This window comes from Grampus griseus, assembly GCF_964374135.1.
Source record: "Grampus griseus genome assembly, chromosome: 2".
Classification (NCBI taxonomy): Eukaryota; Metazoa; Chordata; class Mammalia; order Artiodactyla; family Delphinidae; genus Grampus; species Grampus griseus.
The window spans coordinates 28,984,461-29,002,605 of record NC_139018.1 but is presented as its reverse complement, the minus strand read 5'-3'; the positions used below and the strand labels follow the sequence as shown (position 1 = coordinate 29,002,605).

Sequence of the window (18,145 nt, the reverse complement as noted above, 5' to 3'; positions counted from 1 at the left end):
TACTTCTTAAGAGCTATATGATCTTAGTGAAGGCACAAATTGTGCCTTAATCTCAGCATGTGATGAAGACTGAGGGGACAGGATCAAAATTTGGGGCTGAGAGTCAGAAGATCTGGGTTCTAAACTCAGTGGTCATTCTGCCTTGCTGTAAGAACTTGGATACTGCTCTAGATTCAGATACATCATCTCTAAAAGGAGAGGACTGCATTAGATAATAGCTCCTGAAATCTAATTCTTGAACAGGTACCAGCCATGACCAAAAAGATGGGTTTAAAGTTACCAAACTGTGCTTACTATGAGATTGCCTTTCCTACTTTTTTGGTGTTAAAATGGCTTCTTTTATGAGATGATGTGATAGACAGTAGTAGTTGTGTTTTAAATACCCTAAATAGGCAAAATCAAAAGCTGAAGCCCTATGTAAACAATCAAAAATTGTATTTTAGAAATTTAGTGTCTAATATTTACATGAGCTCTAAAATTCCTTTTACTTCTAACATTCTACATATTCATTCACTACTCAACTTTTATTAGGTAACTAATATGTGACAAGTACTCTACTAGTTGCTGGGGGGGCCCCAGAAATACTTAAGACTAGTCCCTGCTCTAAAAAAATCTCCCAATCTAACAGGAAAACAGACACATAAACCTCAAATACAATTTAATGGGTTAAGTCTTCAAAGAGAGGTCTTGTACCTACGACAAACATACAGGAGGTAGAACAGTAAAATGAATGAGTTTTTAAATTAAGTAGGATTTTGGACTGAGTTTTGTAGCTGTATGAGGAAACTACCTCTTTGAACCTCAATTTGCAAATTTCCACATTTGCAAAACAGGAATGATTACAGATACCACTGAGTTGTGGTAAATATGACAAGATGCTAAAAATAAAGGGCCAATCCACCCACAAATTTGGCTTATATACCTTCCTGAAGACAAAATAAAAATGTATCATGTATTAATGAGCTGGCACAAAAGGGGTTATTTACAACACTGATTTACACTCAGTGGTACCTTTCTCTACTAGCCTCTGAACAACTGAAGGACACACCCAAGTTTGCTCCATTTTACATTCCTAGCACCTAGTACAATGCCTTATAAAGAACAGGTATCAATAAAGTTTATTAGGAAAAAATGACTTATTGAATGAATGGCTTCTCTCTCTTTTTTTATACAGGAATTAAAGTTATAGTAGCTGAAAGTAAAAATTCTTAAGATTTTTATTCAAAACTAATTTTAAGTGTATATGTTAAGCACCCAAACCTGTCGTATTAGAACCTGGATATGCATGCCTGTTTTAAAAAGCAAAATAAATTCATCATAGGGCTCCCCTGGTGGCGCAGTGGTTGAGAGTCTGCCTGCTGATGCAGGGAACGCAGGTTCGTGCCCCGGTCTGGGAAGATCCCACATGCCATGGAGCAGCTGGGCCCGTGAGCCATGGCCACTGAGCCTGTGCGTCCGGAGACTGTGTCGGAGCCTGTGCTCTGCAACGGGAGAGGCCACAACAGTGAGAGGCCTGTGTACCGCAAAAAAAATAAAAATAAAAAAAAAAATAAAAAAATAAATTCATCATAGACGATGCAATAGTGGTGTTCCCAACTAAAAAGACTAGCAGCAACTAACATTTATTGAATACTTACTGTGTGCCAAAACTCTTCAAAGCATTTTCCGTGGATTAATTATCTCACTTAATCCTAACAACAATACTTATGAAATGGACTATTAATGATTTTATAACCAGAAAAACTGAGGCACAGAGAAGTCAAGTTACTTCCAACATCACAAAACTACTAAGCAGTAGGGTTGGGATTAAAGAAAAAAAATCAGGCTGCATGACTCCAGACTCCTCTTTTTATTTTTCTTTAACTAAATAACTTTAAGAAAAAACAAAACAGATTTTACCAGAACTAGAAACATATGCTCCTAATGAGTCTTAAAAAAAAAACTAAACAAAGAGTCCTTTAATATGTGCGCTAAACACAAATATATAATATAGTTCCTGCCCTCAAAGGCTCAATTACACACCAACGTGGTGATGTAATATTAACAAGTCACACCCTAATTTTATTCTTAAATTTAATTATTTCAGTATTAGACTTATCTGTATTTTCTTTCTCATTTACTTTACATTTACATTACTTTTTCATTTATTTCATATTTCAATTACATTTCCAGGTATTACTATCTTGAGTTTTCAGAATATATAGGAAAGGCTTATATGGTTCTAAAGGAAAACTGGGTTAAAAACTGGAAAACGTTAGAAACTTATTTTGTATGGACACCTACTTTGAGATATTTACATTTTTATTTTTTATTTATTTTATTTATTTTGGCTGAGCCGGATCTTAGTTTCGGCATGCAGGCGTCTTAGTTGCAGCATGCATGCAGGATCTAGTTCCCCAACCAGGGATCGAACCCCGGCCTGCTGCACTGGGGGTGAGGAGTCTTACCCACTGCACCACCAGGGAAGTCCCCAGATAACTACATTTTTTAAAACCCACAGAATAAGAACAGATGAATTTCATTTCCAGTAGATGCTCTAACAAAACAATTTCAGATGTAATTTGCAAATATATTTTTAGCCTATAATGTGTTTTACTTAATTTCTTCCTTGGCCTGATTCTAGAACAGACTATAATGCTTTTAATGTTTTACTTTCAGTTTTAACAGTTATGTTAAAAGAGAACGAAATACTGAAATAACAATAGGTGCAGCAAACGCTTTTCAAATACGCCAGAAATCGCACTGGGTTTGTAACTAGCGAAAAAACTTGACATGTGGTTCATTTAATCATAATGAACCAATACAATTAAAGGAACAATGAGATTTTGTCCATGATTACATTTCACATTTTTCTGCCTACATAACAGTACAATAACTAAGTCTCCTTACAATATTATAACTATTGGGTTGGCCAAAAAGTTCGTTCGGGTTTTTCCTTACGGAAAACCCAAACTAACTTTTTGGCCAACCCAATATTTTAAAAGGAAACCAACATGTTCCAATGACACTAAAACAAAGAGCCATAATAAATTATGGATGTTAGTAGTAATTCCCCAATATCTTCAGATTGGAACAAACTAGGTGTTATATTAAAGAGGATACATGAAAATATGTTACTTTTAAAATAGTACCAGAAAGGGGAAAAAAAAATCTAAACTTCTAAAAACACAACTGGAAACACTAGCATTGTGAATTCATAAAACTAAATAAAAGGTTGCTGGTTCAAAGATTTGGCTTGCCAAATTTTTCTCTATGGATAAATGCTTGATACCCACTGGACATTTTATACCACCTCCAAGATTAAGAGTCTTCTGCTAATTCTGTGAAGATAAATGAATTCCCAGGTTGCTTATGCTCCAAGTAGCTGTCACCAGAGGAACAGATCAGAGAAGGGCAACTTAATCACATTTAAGCTTATTCAGATCTGTAAAACAAAGGAATTTTTTTTTTTTTGGCGGTATGCGAGCCTCTCACTGTTGTGGCCTCTCCCGTTGGGGAGCACAGGCTCCAGACGCGCAGGCTCAGCGGCCATGGCTCACGGGCCAAGCTGCTCCACGGCATGTGGGATCTTCCCGGACAGGGGCACGGACCCGTGTCCCCTGCATCGGCAGGCAGACTCTCAACCACTGCACCACCAGGGAAGCCCAAACAAAGAAATTTGACATACTCTCCACACAGAATATGCCTATGGGAAAAATTATACTATTTAAAGAAAAAAAACCAAACACTTATTTTTACTTTTTTTTTTTTTTACTACAATCACTATGCCAATTAGAGTAAGTATAAAGAGGAGAGAAAATCTTCCCAATTACAAACTAAGTCCTCCTAGTCAATACCTAACTCTTAACAAATTTTGTTTCTCTGACTAGATATTTACTTTTATCATACCTGAAAATCCTCATCTCTTTCACCGCCTAGTATCTTTTCAAAGGTTTTAGACCCACCCACTATCCAACCTCAGTTGATTACCTCCTTAATACCCCTTCTTTGTATATGAACATTAACAGCTCTTATCATTTCACTTCACCAAGGCCAAGTTCTGAGTGATGTGCTGCTCAGAATTCCAAGTCTGTGCTGCATGGCCCCAAATCACTCCTCTCAAAATGGTAGCAGGCTATTCTTCTTTTCTCTTATTTATACACTAATTCCTTGCTACACAAAGTGTGGTTCACAGATTGGTAACAGAAGCAGCACCCAGAAGCTTGTCAGAATTGCAGAATCTCAGGCCCTACCTTAGACCTATTGGCTAAGAATCTGCAATTTAACAAGATCCTCAGGTGATTCATACACATAGAAAAATTTGAGAGGCACTGTCCTTGTTCACTCATTCAGGGTCTCTTTCTCCTGCTTTACAGTTCCTCACTTCCTATCTGGCATATAAGGGGACCAGATCCTTTTTCTTTTGAGCATACTGAAACCCACCAAAATGAAATAAGGAATCTTTAAATAAGACTACATAGTTTCTTCCTAACCTTTTCATAAAAGACTGTAAACTCCATGAAGCCAGGGACTTCATTGTATCCTCAAAACCAAAACAGTGCCAGGCAAATATTTGTAAAGGGAACAAAATAGATAGCAGATGATCCCTAAAGTCCTCCAACTCTTAACTCTTTGGCTCTTCCATTTGCTATGTAAGCAAAATTCTACCTAAGGTAAGGGAAGCTAAAATATGAGATCACCTAAACTTAAAAAAGGAAAAATATAACACTTTAAAGGATTTGATCAAGGTCACAAGGCAGGTTCATGATTAAGTTCATAAGACTCAACAACATTTTAATCAAATCATTACATCATTATTAATATTACTGTATTTCATTATTATATTCTAGGTCAAATGACTCTAATACTTCCTCTACGTATATCAATACATCCTCCACTATCACCTAGGTAGCTAGCAAGTTCAACTGTCCAGAAGAGTTATGCACTCAGAGTTTAAGGAAGCCTAAAATTTACACACTGCTGGACAGAATCTGTACATAAAAATTAAAGATTACATGGTATGATTAATTTTTTTAAAACCAGAAGAAATAAGTTCTTTCGATCCTTATCTAGCTCTTGTTGAAACAGAGAAAAGAAACAAAAGGAAAAGAAATGAATAAAGGTATGGAAAAGACAAAAAAAATCAGGAACCAGATATAGCAACAAGATATAGAAAAGAAGAGATCAGGATTAAAAGTAATCAAAGGTCTCAAGGAATGAGATATAGGCAAAAGTGGCTACAAAGACAAAGAGCAGAATACCAACCGAGGCAGCATCCTCGTCAACAACCTCTAATGATGACACATAATGCAAGAAATTTTTAGAGCAAGTAGACTGTAGAATATCTCATGAGGTTAGTGTATCATTTCTCCCATCTACTATATCCTACATATCTAAATTAACAAGAAAATACATCCCAAACCCTTAGAGATCAATAAAAAGCAAATTAGGTTCAATATGTACTATGTTTTCTATGGCAAGTTAAGTATTGGTTTGGAAAAGTTTTCATCAATCTCTATGAAGATTTTCATCCAAAAAAAAAAAAAAAGGTTAAAATAAAGTTTTGATTCCTCACCTGCCTTTTACATTTCATTTTCCCAAACTACTTACAATATCAGATTTAATTCAAAACAGATTTAATCAGTTCATGCAGAGATTTCTATTTCTAAAAAAACATTTTCTAGAAATCTCTCAATTTTATACATATATATATATATATATATATAAAAAATATTAAATCAGGGTGGGCCAAGACCACCAGAACAATGGGCCAAAATAGAAATAGTAAAGGACTAATAAAACTGACTATAAAAATGTAAAACATCTACACTGCAAAAGACATTATGAAGAAAAATTAGAAGACAAATGACAAATTGGGAAAATACCTACAATATAAAACAAAGGTTTACTATCCTTAGTGTATAAGGAGCTCTTACAAATTAATAAAAAGACAGGAGCAGAAATACATGAATACCAACTGACAAAAAAAGAAAATAATAAGCACACGCTGTTCAACTTCACTAGTAGCGACCAAAGAGATGCAAATTACTATAATTTCTTGACAAATACGAAAATGATCAATAAAACCCAGTGTTTTATAAGGTATGGGGAATCTGGCACTCCTATTCACTATTACTGGAACTATATATATATATTTTTTGCATTTTATTTTTAACTTTTTATTTTATATTGGAGTATAGCCAATTAACAATGTTGTGATAGTTTCAGGTGCACAGCAAAGCGACTCAGACATACATATACACGTATCCATTCTCCCCGAGACTCCCCTCCCATCCAGGCTGTCACATAACATTGAGCAGAGTTCCCTGGGCTATACAGTAGGTCCTTGTTGGTTATCCTTTTTAAATGTAGCAGTGTGTACATGTCAATCCCAAACTTCCTAACCATCCCTTCCCTCCACCCTTCCCCCTGCCCCTCTGTAACCATAAGTTCATTCTCTAAGTCTGTGAGTCTGTTTCTGTTTTTTAGATTCTGCATATAAGTAATATCATACAATATTTGTCTTTCTGTGTCTGACTTACTTCTCTCAGTATAACAATCTCTAGGTCCAACCATGTTGCTGCAAATGGCATTATTTCACTCTTTTTTATGGCTGAGTAATATTCCATTGTATATATGTACCACATCTTCTTTATCCATTCCTCTGTCGATGGACATTTAGGTTGCTTCCGTGTCTTGGCTATTGTAAACAGCGCTGCAAGGAACATTGGGGGTGCATGTATCCTTTCGGACCATGTTTTTCTCCAGACAGATGCCCAGGAGTGGGTCATATGGTAGCTCTATTTTTCATTTTTAAGGAACCTCCATATTGTTCTCCATAGCAGCTATACCAATTTACATTCCCACCAACAGTGTAGGAGGGTCCCCTTCTCTCCACACCCTCTCCGGTATTTATTCTTTGTGGATTTTTTGATGATAGCCATTTTGACTGGTGTGAGGTGATGTCTCTTTGTAGTTTTGATTTGCATTTCTCTAATCATTAGCAATACTGAACATCTTTACATGTGCCTCTTGGCCATTTGTATGTCTTATTGGAAAAATGTCTATTTAGGTATTCTGCCCATTTTTTGATTGGGCTGTTTGTTTTGATGATATTAAGCCACAGGAGCTGTTTGTAGATCTTGGAGACTAATCCCTTGTCAGTCACATCATTTGCAAATATTCTTCCCAATCTCTGGGTTTTCTTTTCATTTGTTTATGGTTTCCTTTGCTGTGCAAAAGCTTTTGAGTTTAATTAGGTCCCATTTGTTTATTTTTTATTTTATTTCCATTACTCTGGGAGACAGATCAGAAAAGATATTGCTGTTATTTTTGTCAGAGAGTGTTCTGCCTATGTTTTCCTCTAGGAGTTTTGTAGTGTCCAGTCTCACACTTAGGTTTTTAATCCATTTTGAGGTTATTTTTGTGTACAGTGTTAAAGAATGATCTCAATTTCATTTTTTTACATGTATCTGTCCAGTTTTCCCATCACCATTTGTTGAAGAAACTGTTTTTCCATCATTGTAGAGTCTTGCCTCCTCTGTCATAGGTTAACTGACCATAGGTGCGTGGGTTTATTTCTGGGCTTTCTATCCTGTTCCATTGGACTATAGTTCTATTTTTGTGCCAGTGCCATACTGTTTTGATGACTATAGCTTTGTAGTATAGTCTGAAGGTACTATATTTTAAAATAGTTTATAAAAACTTTTAGGAAAATAATCAAATTTCAAAATATGCCTATCCTTTGACAAAACAGCCCCACTTCTAAAAAATTTATTCTAAATAAATGGATGTGTGCAAATATGTGTGTACAGAAGAGCCATTACATATGCCTAGCATATGGCAGGTGTTCAATAAATATTTGATGAATGAACCATAATATTGTTTATAATAGCAAGAATTGTTAACAGTAGAAATGTCTACAAATAAACCATGACATATCCATACCCTGAAACCCTATGCAGCCGTCAAAAATGATAAAAACAGATCTATAATTATTGATTAAAAATACATCTATAATAAATTATAGATGTAAAAGAAAACCAGTAAAATGTATGGCCATTCCTCAAAAAATTAAACGTAGAATTACCATATGATCCAGCAATTCCATATGGTATATACCTAAAAAAATTGAAAGAAGGACTCAAACAGGCATTTGTACACCAATGTTCACAGTAGCATTAGTCACAAGAGCCAAAAGATGGAAACAATCCATGTGTCCAGTGATAGGTTAATGAATAAACAAAATGTACATACAATGGAATATTATTCCAAATAGACATACAATGGAATGTTATTCAGCCTTAAAAAGCAATGTTCTAAACGTATGGACACCAAGGTGGGAAAGTGGGGGGGGAGGGCGGGTTGGTGGTGGTGGGATGAATTGGGAGATTGGGATTGAAATATATACACTAACATGTATAAAATTGATAATTAATAAGAACCTGCTTTATAAAAAAATAAAATTTAAAAAAAAAGCAATGTTCTGATAAATGCTGCAACATGGATTAACCTTGAAGAAATTACACTAAGTGAAATAAAGCCAGATACAAAAGGACAAATATTGTATAATTCCATGTATATGAGATATTCAGAGTAGTCAAATTTGTAGAGACAGAGAGAAGAATGGAGATTGCCATGGGCTGAGGGAAGAGGAGAATGGGGAGTTAATGTTTAACAGGTACAGAGTTTGAGTTTGGAAAGATAAAGTTCTAGAGATAGATGGTGGTGATGGTTGCACAACAATGTGAATGTACTGAATGCCACTGCACTGTACACTTAAAAATGGTTAAAACAGGGCTTTCCTGCTGGCACAGTGGTTGCAGGGGACACGGGTTCGTGCCCTGGTCCGGGAAGATCCCACATGCCGTGGAGCGGCTGGGCCCGTGAGCCATGGCCGCTGAGCCTGCGCGTCCGGAGCCTTGCTCCGCAATGGGAGAGGCCACAACAGTGAGAGGCCCACGTACCGCAAAAAAACAAAAAAAAAACCAAAAACATAATGTTGATTAGCCAAAGCAAGCAAGAATATACATACACCATGGTTCTATTTTTAGAGTTAAAAAATAAATAAAACTAAACAATATATTTTTGAAATACATGCAAATGTGGTAAACTTTTAAAAAAAGGAAGGGAATGATAAGTAAACATTCCAAAACAAAATCCTGAATAGTTTCATCCCTGGTGGAAAGACAAGTAGATGGAAAACAAGGAGAAATATCCCAACAACATTGGTAATGTTCTTTTTCTTGAGTTGGGTGGTGGGTTTACAGGTATTGGTTTCATTATATGCCTCATTACTTACATACACAGTACCATATTCTAATCTATATATCAAATAGTTCATAATGGGAAGGGAAAACAGAAAACGAAGGGAGAGGGAAGAAAAGGAAAGGGAAGGACAGACATCAATAATGAAAGTCAACATGGAACTCCTATCTCTCCCTGCAAAGGGCACATAAACTTCCATTAAATATAGGCTCCATCCTGAAACCCCACTAAAACAAAAAAAGTTTTTTGTTTTGAAAGCATAAATCTGAAATGAAACGCAAGTAGGTAACTTACCTATCCTCAGTTTTTAAAAATTACGATAATGCCTAGGGCTTCCCAGGTGGTGCAGTGGTTAAGAATCCGCCTGCCAGTGCAGGGGACATGGGTTTGAGCCCTGGTCCGGGAAGATCCCACATGCCTTGGAGCAACTAAGCCCGTGCGCCACAACTACTGAGGCTGTGCTCTAGAGTCCGTGAGCCACAACTACTGAAGACTGCGGGCCTAGAGCCTGTGCTCCGCAACAAGAGAAGCCACTGCAATGAGAAGCCTGTGCACCACAACGAAGAGTAGCCCCTGCTTGCCACAACTAGAGAAAGCCCGCGCAGCAACAAAGACCTGATGCAGCCAAAAATAAATAAATAAAATAAATAAAAATTTTTTAAAAGATAATGCCTAATGTAATATAAGAGGGGAAAAAAGTAATTTTTAATAAAATATTTTAATATGTAAATGTACCAGTATAACCATCCTAAAATTCATATTAATAAGAAAATAGACACTTGCTCCCACACACAGAAATGCCATGAACAGGGACTTCCCTGGTGGTCCAGTGGGTAACATTCCGTGTTCCCAGTGCAAGGGGGCTGGGTTTAATCCCTGGTTGGGGAACTAGATCCCACATGCATGCTGCAGCTAAGAGTTCACATGCCGCAACTAAGAGTCTGCATGCTGCAACTAAGAAGTCCGCATGCCACAATGAAGATCCCTCATGCTGCAACTAAGACGCAGCACAGCCAAAATAAATAAATAAATACAAAAAAGAAAAAAAGAAAAGAAATGCCATGAACATGACAGCTACAAATGAAGACTGACACAAATGAGCTGTGTTGGGAAATCAAATACCACAAGGGGCAATGCCATTGGTAATATGATTTTCCAAAACAGTTAACAACTCGTTTTAGTTCTGAACAAAACAAAGTACAATTTGCTCTCCATTTACCCAGTAATTACATTCCTGGAAAATTCAGTGTCTATTAAAGCCATGCAAAAACCCACTTTGTGTTTAAATGTAAAACAGAACTAGGATCAGATAAGTACAAACAGGTTTTTCACCCTTAAGAAGGTCTGGGGAAATGTTCAAAATTCATGCAGAACTGTCTCATACCTTGTGAGATGTATGGCATTCCTGAGTCCTGCTCACTAAATGCCAATGCTGCACCTACCCCACCTTAATCACTGTGGCAACCAAAGGTGCACACTCAAAGATCCAAGCACATCATAGGGGAAGTACTTACTCCATTGAGAACCGGTGACTTTGAGAAAGGCTAGGTCCCAATTTGGATTCTAGACGCCCCTTATTTTACATGACATCACGAAGCTGAATGTAAATGATAAAGTCTAACCAATTTCTAACTTTGGCAAAGGAGGACTCCTCATAAGGTGAAGAATTTATTGTTAGGGAAAATATAAAGGCAGGCAAAAACCTAAGGATATTCGCCTTAAATACAATTGATACATCAAACCAAAAGCTGGCAGTCTTTTCACCCAAATGATGGCAATCTTTAAGGACAGTATTGCTATCTGGCTAAAATACAACAAATGTCACAACTGAAAAACACTGTAAGAAAGGGTATGTTATAGATCACAAAGCATTTTTAATTTTAATATTTATAGCAATTCTATGGGACAGATATCATTATTCTTTTCAAATTACTTATAAGGAAAACAATCTAAAAAGGTCAGGGCTTCCCTGGTGGCGCAGTGGTTGAGGGTCCGCCTGCCGATGCAGGGGACACGGGTTCGTGCCCCAGTCCAGGAGGATCCCACATGCTGTGGAGCGGCTGGGCCCCGTGAGCCATGGTCGCTGAGCCTGCGCGTCCGGAGCCTGTGCTCCACAGCGGGAGAGGCCACAGCGGTGGGAGGCCCGCGTACCACAAAAAATAAATAAATAAATAAAAAGGTGAAAGTCGGGGCTTCCATGGTGGCGCAGTGGTTAATAATCCGCTGCCAATGCTGGGTACACGGGTTTGAGCCCTGTCCAGGAAGATCCCACATTCCATGGAGCAAATAAGCCCATGTGGCACAACTACTAAGCCTGCGCTCTAGAGCCCACGAGCCACAGCTACTGAACCCGTGTGCCACAACTACTGAAGCCCGCGCACCTAGAGCCCGTGCTCTGCAACAAGAGAAGACACTGCAATGAAAAGGCTGCGCACCTCAACGAAGAGTAGCCTCCGATCACCGCAACTAGAGAAAGCCTGCGCGCAGCAACAAAGACCCAACACAGCCAAAAAATAAATTAATTAATTAATTAAATTTTTTTTAAAAAAGGTCAAAGTCACAGACCTAATAAACTGACAGAGACAGGACTTTAAGCCCTCTGATTTCAAATCCTGCGTCTTTCCCTCAAACTAGTATCTGCTTCACAAAGGCCCAATATGGCAATACAGATCAAAGGAAATTCACCACTCAGTACAACAGAAGTGTCAATGTATAGCCTCAATCTATTTTGATATATGACAGATAGTTGCACTTATACTACGTATGTCAGTTATTTCTCAATATGAGAATTTTTTTTTTTTTTTTTTTTTGCGGTACGCGGGCCTCTCACTGTTGTGGCCTCTCCCGTTGCGGAGCACACGCTCTGGATGTGCAGGCTCAGCAGCCATGGCTCACAGGCCTAGCCGCTCCGCGCCATGTGGGATCTTCCTGGACTGGGGCACGAACCTGTGTCCCCTGCATCGGCAGGCAGACTCTCAACCACTGCGCCACCAGGGAAGTCCTATGAGAGATTTTAAAATGTTAACAGTCTTGTCTCATATTGAAAAAGAAAAAGAAAAATACTTAAAAAGAAAAAAGTAAACTTTTAGCAGTTACCATGACATATAGTGTCTAATTATTTCCTAATATCAGAAAGATTCTGGATCAGAATCCTAATGAATCTTCTACTGAATCAAACACTTCAGAATCCCACCACAGATTCTGACAATTAAAGAGTTAATGGGAGACTTCCGGGAAGATGGCGGAAGAGTAAGACGCGGAGATCACCTTCCTCCCCACAGATACACCAGAAATACATCTACGCGTGGAACAACTCCTACGGAGCACCTACTGAACGCTGGCAGAAGACCTCAGACCTCCCAAAAGACAAGGAACCCCCCACGTACCTGGTTAGGGCAAAAGAAAAAACTAAACAGAGACAAAAGGATAGGGACGGGTCCTGCACCAGCGGGAGAGAGCTGTGAAGGAGGAAAAGTGTCCACACACTAGGAAGCCCCTTCGCGGGTGGAGACTTCGGGAGGCGGAGTGGGGGAGCTTGGGAGCCGCGGAGGAGAGCACAGCAACAGGGGTGCGGAGGGCAAAGCGGACAGATTCCAGCGTAGAGGATCGGGCCGACCGGCACTCACCAGCCGAGAGGCTTGTCTGCTCGCCCGCCGAGGCGGGCGGGACTGGGAGCTGAGGCTCCGGCTTTTGTCGGAGCGCCGGGAGAGGACTGAGGTTGGCGGCGTGAACACAGCCTGCAGGGCGTTAGTGCACCGCGGCTAGCCGGGAGAGAGTCCGGGGAGGAGTCTGGACCTGCAGAAGAGGCAAGAGACTTTTGCGTCCCTCTTTGTTTCCTGGTGCACGAGGAGAGGGGATTAAGAACGCTGCTTGAGAGAGCTCCAGGGACTGGCGCGAGCCGCGGCTGAGGGTGCGGAGCCCAGAGACAGACATGAGACGCTAAGGCCGCTGCTGCCGCCACCAGGAGGCCTGTGTGCGAAGAACACAGGTCACTGGCCACGCGCCCTTCCGGGGAGCCTGTGCAGCCCACCACTGCCAGGGTCCCGGGATCCAGGGACAACTCCCCCGGGAGAACGCACGGCGAGCCTCAGGCTGCAACGTCATGCCGGCCTCTGCCGCTGCAGGCCCGCCCCACACTCCGCGACCCTCCCTACCCCCCCGGCCTGAGTGAGCCACAGCCTTCGAATCAGCGGCTCCTTTAACCCCGTCCTGTCTGAGCAAAGAACAGACGCCCTCCGGCGACCTACACGCACAGGCGGGGCCAAATCCAAAGCTGAGCCCCTGGGAACTGTGAGAACAAAGAAGAGAAAGGGAAATCTCTCCCAGCAGCCTCAGAAGCAGCGGATTAAAGCTCCACAATCAACTTGATATACCCTGCATCTGTGGAATACCTGAATAGACAACGAATCATCCCAAATTAAGGAGCCCTGTGGATGAAAGGCTCTTGGTGCTGCAGCCAGGAGTCAGTGCTGTGCCTCTGAGGTGGGAGAGCCAACTTCAGGACACTGGTCCACAAGAGGCCTCCCAGCTGCACATAATATCAAACAGCAAAAATCTCCGAGAGATCTCCATCTCAACGCCAGCACCCAGCTTCACTCAACGACCAGCAAGCTACAGTGCTGGACATCCTATGCCAAACAACTAGCAAGACAGGAACACAACCCCACCCATTAGCAGAGAGGCTGCCCAAAATCATAAGTCTACAGACACCCCAAAACACACCACCAGACGTGGACCTGCCCACCAGAAAGACAAGATCCAGCCTCATCCACCAGAACACAGGCACTAGTACCCTCCACCAGGAAGCCTACACAACCCACTGAACCAACCTTAGCCACTGGGGACAGACACAAAAAACAACAGGAACTACGAACCTTCAGCCTGCAAAAAAGGAGACCCCAAACACAATAAGATAAGCAAAATGAAAAGACAGAAAAACACAGCAGATGAAGGAGCAAGATAAAAACCCAACAGACCTAACAAATGAAGAGGAAATAGGCAATCTACCTGAAAAAGAATTCAGAATAATGATAGTAAGGTTGATCCGAAATCTTGGAGATACAATGGACAACAGAATGGACAAATGGCAAGAATCAGTTAACAAGGACCTAGAAGAACTAAAGATGAAACAAGCAACGATGAACAACACAATAAATGAAATTAAAAGTACTCTAGATGGGATCAATAGCAGAATAACTGAGGCAGAAGAATGGATAAGTGACCTCGAAGATAAAATAGTGGAAATAACTACTGCAGAGCAGAATAAAGAAAAAAGAATGAAAAGAACTGAGGACAGTCTCAGAGACCTCTGGGACAACATTAAACGCACCAACATTCGAATTATAGGGGTTTCAGAAGAAGAAGAGAAAAAGAAAGGGACTGAGAAAATATTTGAAGAGATTATAGTTGAAAACTTCCCTAATATGGGAAAGGAAATAGTTAATCAAGTCCAGGAAGCACAGAGAGTCCCATACAGGATAAATCCAAGGAGAAATACGCCAAGACACATATTAATCAAACTGTCAAAAATTAAATACAAAGAAAACATATTAAAAGCAGCAAGGGAAAAACAACAAATAACACACAAAGGAATCCCCATAAGGTTAACAGCTGATCTTTCAGCAGAAACTCTGCAAGCCAGAAGGGAGTGGCAGGACATATTGAAAGTGTTGAAGGAGAAAAACCTGCAACCAAGATTACTCTACCCAGCAAGGATCTCATTCAGATTTGATGGAGAAATTAAAACCTTTACAGACAAGCAAAAGCTGAGAGAGTTCAGCACCACCAAACCAGCTCTACAACAACTGCTAAAAGAACTTCTCTAGGCAAGAAACACAAAAGAAGGAAAAGACCTACAATAACGAACCCAAAACAATTAAGAAAATGGGAATAGGAACACACATATCGATAATTACCTTAAATGTAAATGGACTAAATGCTCCCACCAAAAGACACAGATTGGCTGAATGGATACAAAAACAAGACCCATATATTTGCTGTCTACAAGAGACCCACTTCAGACCTAGAGACACATACAGACTGAAAGTAAGGGGATGGAAAAAGGTATTTCATGCAAATGGAAACCAAAAGAAAGCTGGAGTAGCAATTCTCATATCAGACAAAATAGACTTTAAAACAAAGACTATTAGAAGAGACAAAGAAGGACACTACATAATGATCAAGGGATCGATCCGAGAGGAAGATATAACAATTGTAAATATTTATGCACCCAACATAGGTGCACCTCAATACATAAGGCAAATACTGACAACCATAAAAGGGGAAATCGACAGTAACACATTCATAGTAGGGGACTTTAACACCCCACTTTCACCAATGGACAGATCATCCAAAATGAAAATAAATAAGGAAACACAAGCTTTAAATGATACATTAAACGAGATGGACTTAATTGATATTTATAGGACATTCCATCCAAAAACAACAGAATACACATTTTTCTCAAGTGCTCATGGAACATTCTCCAGGATAGATCATATCTTGGGTCACAAATCAAGCCTTGGTAAATTTAAGAAAATTGAAATTGTATCAAGTATCTTTTCCGACCACAACGCTATGAGACTCGATATCAATTACAGGAGAAGATCTGTAAAAAATACAAACACATGGAGGCTAAACAATACACTACTTAATAACAAAGTGATCACTGAAGAAATCAAAGAGGAAATCAAAAAATACCTAGAAACAAATGACAATGGAGACACGACGACTCAAAATCTATGGGATGCAGCAAAAGCAGTTCTAAGAGGGAAGTTTATAGCAATACAATCTTACCTTAAGAAACAGGAAACATCTCGAATAAACAACCTAACCTTGCACCTAAAGCAATTAGAGAAAGAAGAACAAAAAAACCCCAAAGTTAGCAGGAGGAAAGAAATCATAAAAATCAGATCAGAAATAAATGAAAAAGAAATGAAGGAAACGATAGCAAAGATCAATAAAACTAAAACCTGGTTCTTTGAAAGGATAAACAAAATTGATAAACCATTAGCCAGACTCATGAAGAAAAAAAGGGAGAAGACTCAAATCAATAGAATTAGAAATGAAAAAGGAGAAGTAACAACTGACACTGCAGAAATACAAAAGATCATGAGAGATTACTACAAGCAACTCTATGCCAATAAAATGGACAACCTGGAAGAAATGGACAAATTCTTAGAAAGGCACAACCTGCCAAGACTGAATCAGGAAGAAATAGAAAATATGAACAGACCAATCACAAGCACTGAAATTGAAACTGTGATTAAAAATCTTCCAACAAGCAAAAGCCCAGGACCAGATGGCTTCACAGGCGAATTCTATCAAACATTTAGAGAAGAGCTACCACCTATCCTTCTCAGACTCTTCCAAAATATAGCAGAGGGAGGAACACTCCCCAACTCATTCTGCGAGGCCACCATCACCCTGATACCAAAACCAGACAAGGATGTCACAAAGAAAGAAAACTACAGGCCAATATCACTGATGAACATAGATGCAAAGATCCTCAACAAAATACTAGCAAACAGAATCCAACAGCACATTAAACGGATCATACACCATGATCAAGTGGGGTTTATTCCAGGAATGCAAGGATTCTTCAATATACGCAAATCAATCAACGTGATACACCATATTAACAAATTGAAGGAGAAAAACCATATGATCATCTCAATAGATGCAGAGAAAGCTTTTGACAAAATTCAACACCCATTTATGATAAAAACCCTGCAGAAAGTAGGCATAGAGGGAACTTTCCTCAACATAATAAAGGCCATATATGACAAACCCACAGCCAACATCGTCCTCAATGGTGAAAAACTGAAAGCATTTCCACTAAGATCAGGAACAAGACAAGGTTGCCCACTCTCACCACTCTTATTCAACATAGTTTTGGAAGTTTTAGCCACAGCAATCAGAGAAGAAAAGGAAATAAAAGGAATCCAAATCGGAAAAGAAGAAGTAAAGCTGTCACTGTTTGCAGATGACATGATACTATACATAGAGAATCCTAAAGATGCAACCAGAAAACTACTAGAGCTAATCAATGAATTTAGTAAAGTAGCAGGATACAAAATTAATGCACAGAAATCTCTGGCATTCCTATACACTAAGGATGAAAAATCTGAAAGTGAAATTAAGAAAACACTCACATTTACCATTGCAACAAAAAGAATAAAATACCTAGGAATAAACCTACCTAAGGAGACAAAAGACCTGTATACAGAAAATTATAAGACACTGATGAAAGAAATTAAAGATGATACAAATAGATGGAGAGATATACCATGTTCTTGGATTGGAAGAATCAACATTGTGAAAATGACTCTACTACCCAAAGCAATCTACAGATTCAATGCAATCCCTATCAAACTACCAATGGCATTTTTCACAGAACTAGAACAAAAAACTTCACAATTTGTATGGAAACACAAAAGACCCCAAATAGCCAAAGCAATCTTGAGAACGAAAAATGGAGCTGGAGGAATCAGGCCTCCTAACTTCAGACTATACTACAAAGCTACAGTAATCAAGACAGTATGGTACTGGCACAAAAACAGAAATATAGATCAATGGAACAGGATAGAAAGCCCAGAGATAAACCCACGCACATATGGTCACCTTATCTTTGACAAAGGAGGCAGAAATGTACAGTGGAGAAAGGACAGCCTATTCAATAAGTGGTGCTGGGAAAACTGGACAGCCACATGTAAAAGGATGAGATTAGATCACTCCCTAACACCACACACAAAAATAAGCTCAAACTGGATTAAAGACCTAAATGTAAGGCCAGAAACTATCAAACTCTTAGAGGAAAACATAGGCAGAACACTCTATGACATAAATCACAGCAAGGTCCTTTTTGACCCGCCTCCTAGAGAAATGGAAATAAAAACAA

At 39.3% G+C, this 18,145-nt stretch overlaps 1 protein-coding gene across 3 annotated transcripts in view; it reads right to left on the bottom strand.

The window, feature by feature from the left end:
• NUMB (NUMB endocytic adaptor protein) overlaps positions 1 to 18,145 on the bottom strand; it is a 188,188-nt gene that overhangs the window by 147,138 nt on the left and 22,905 nt on the right. The window lies entirely within an intron of this gene.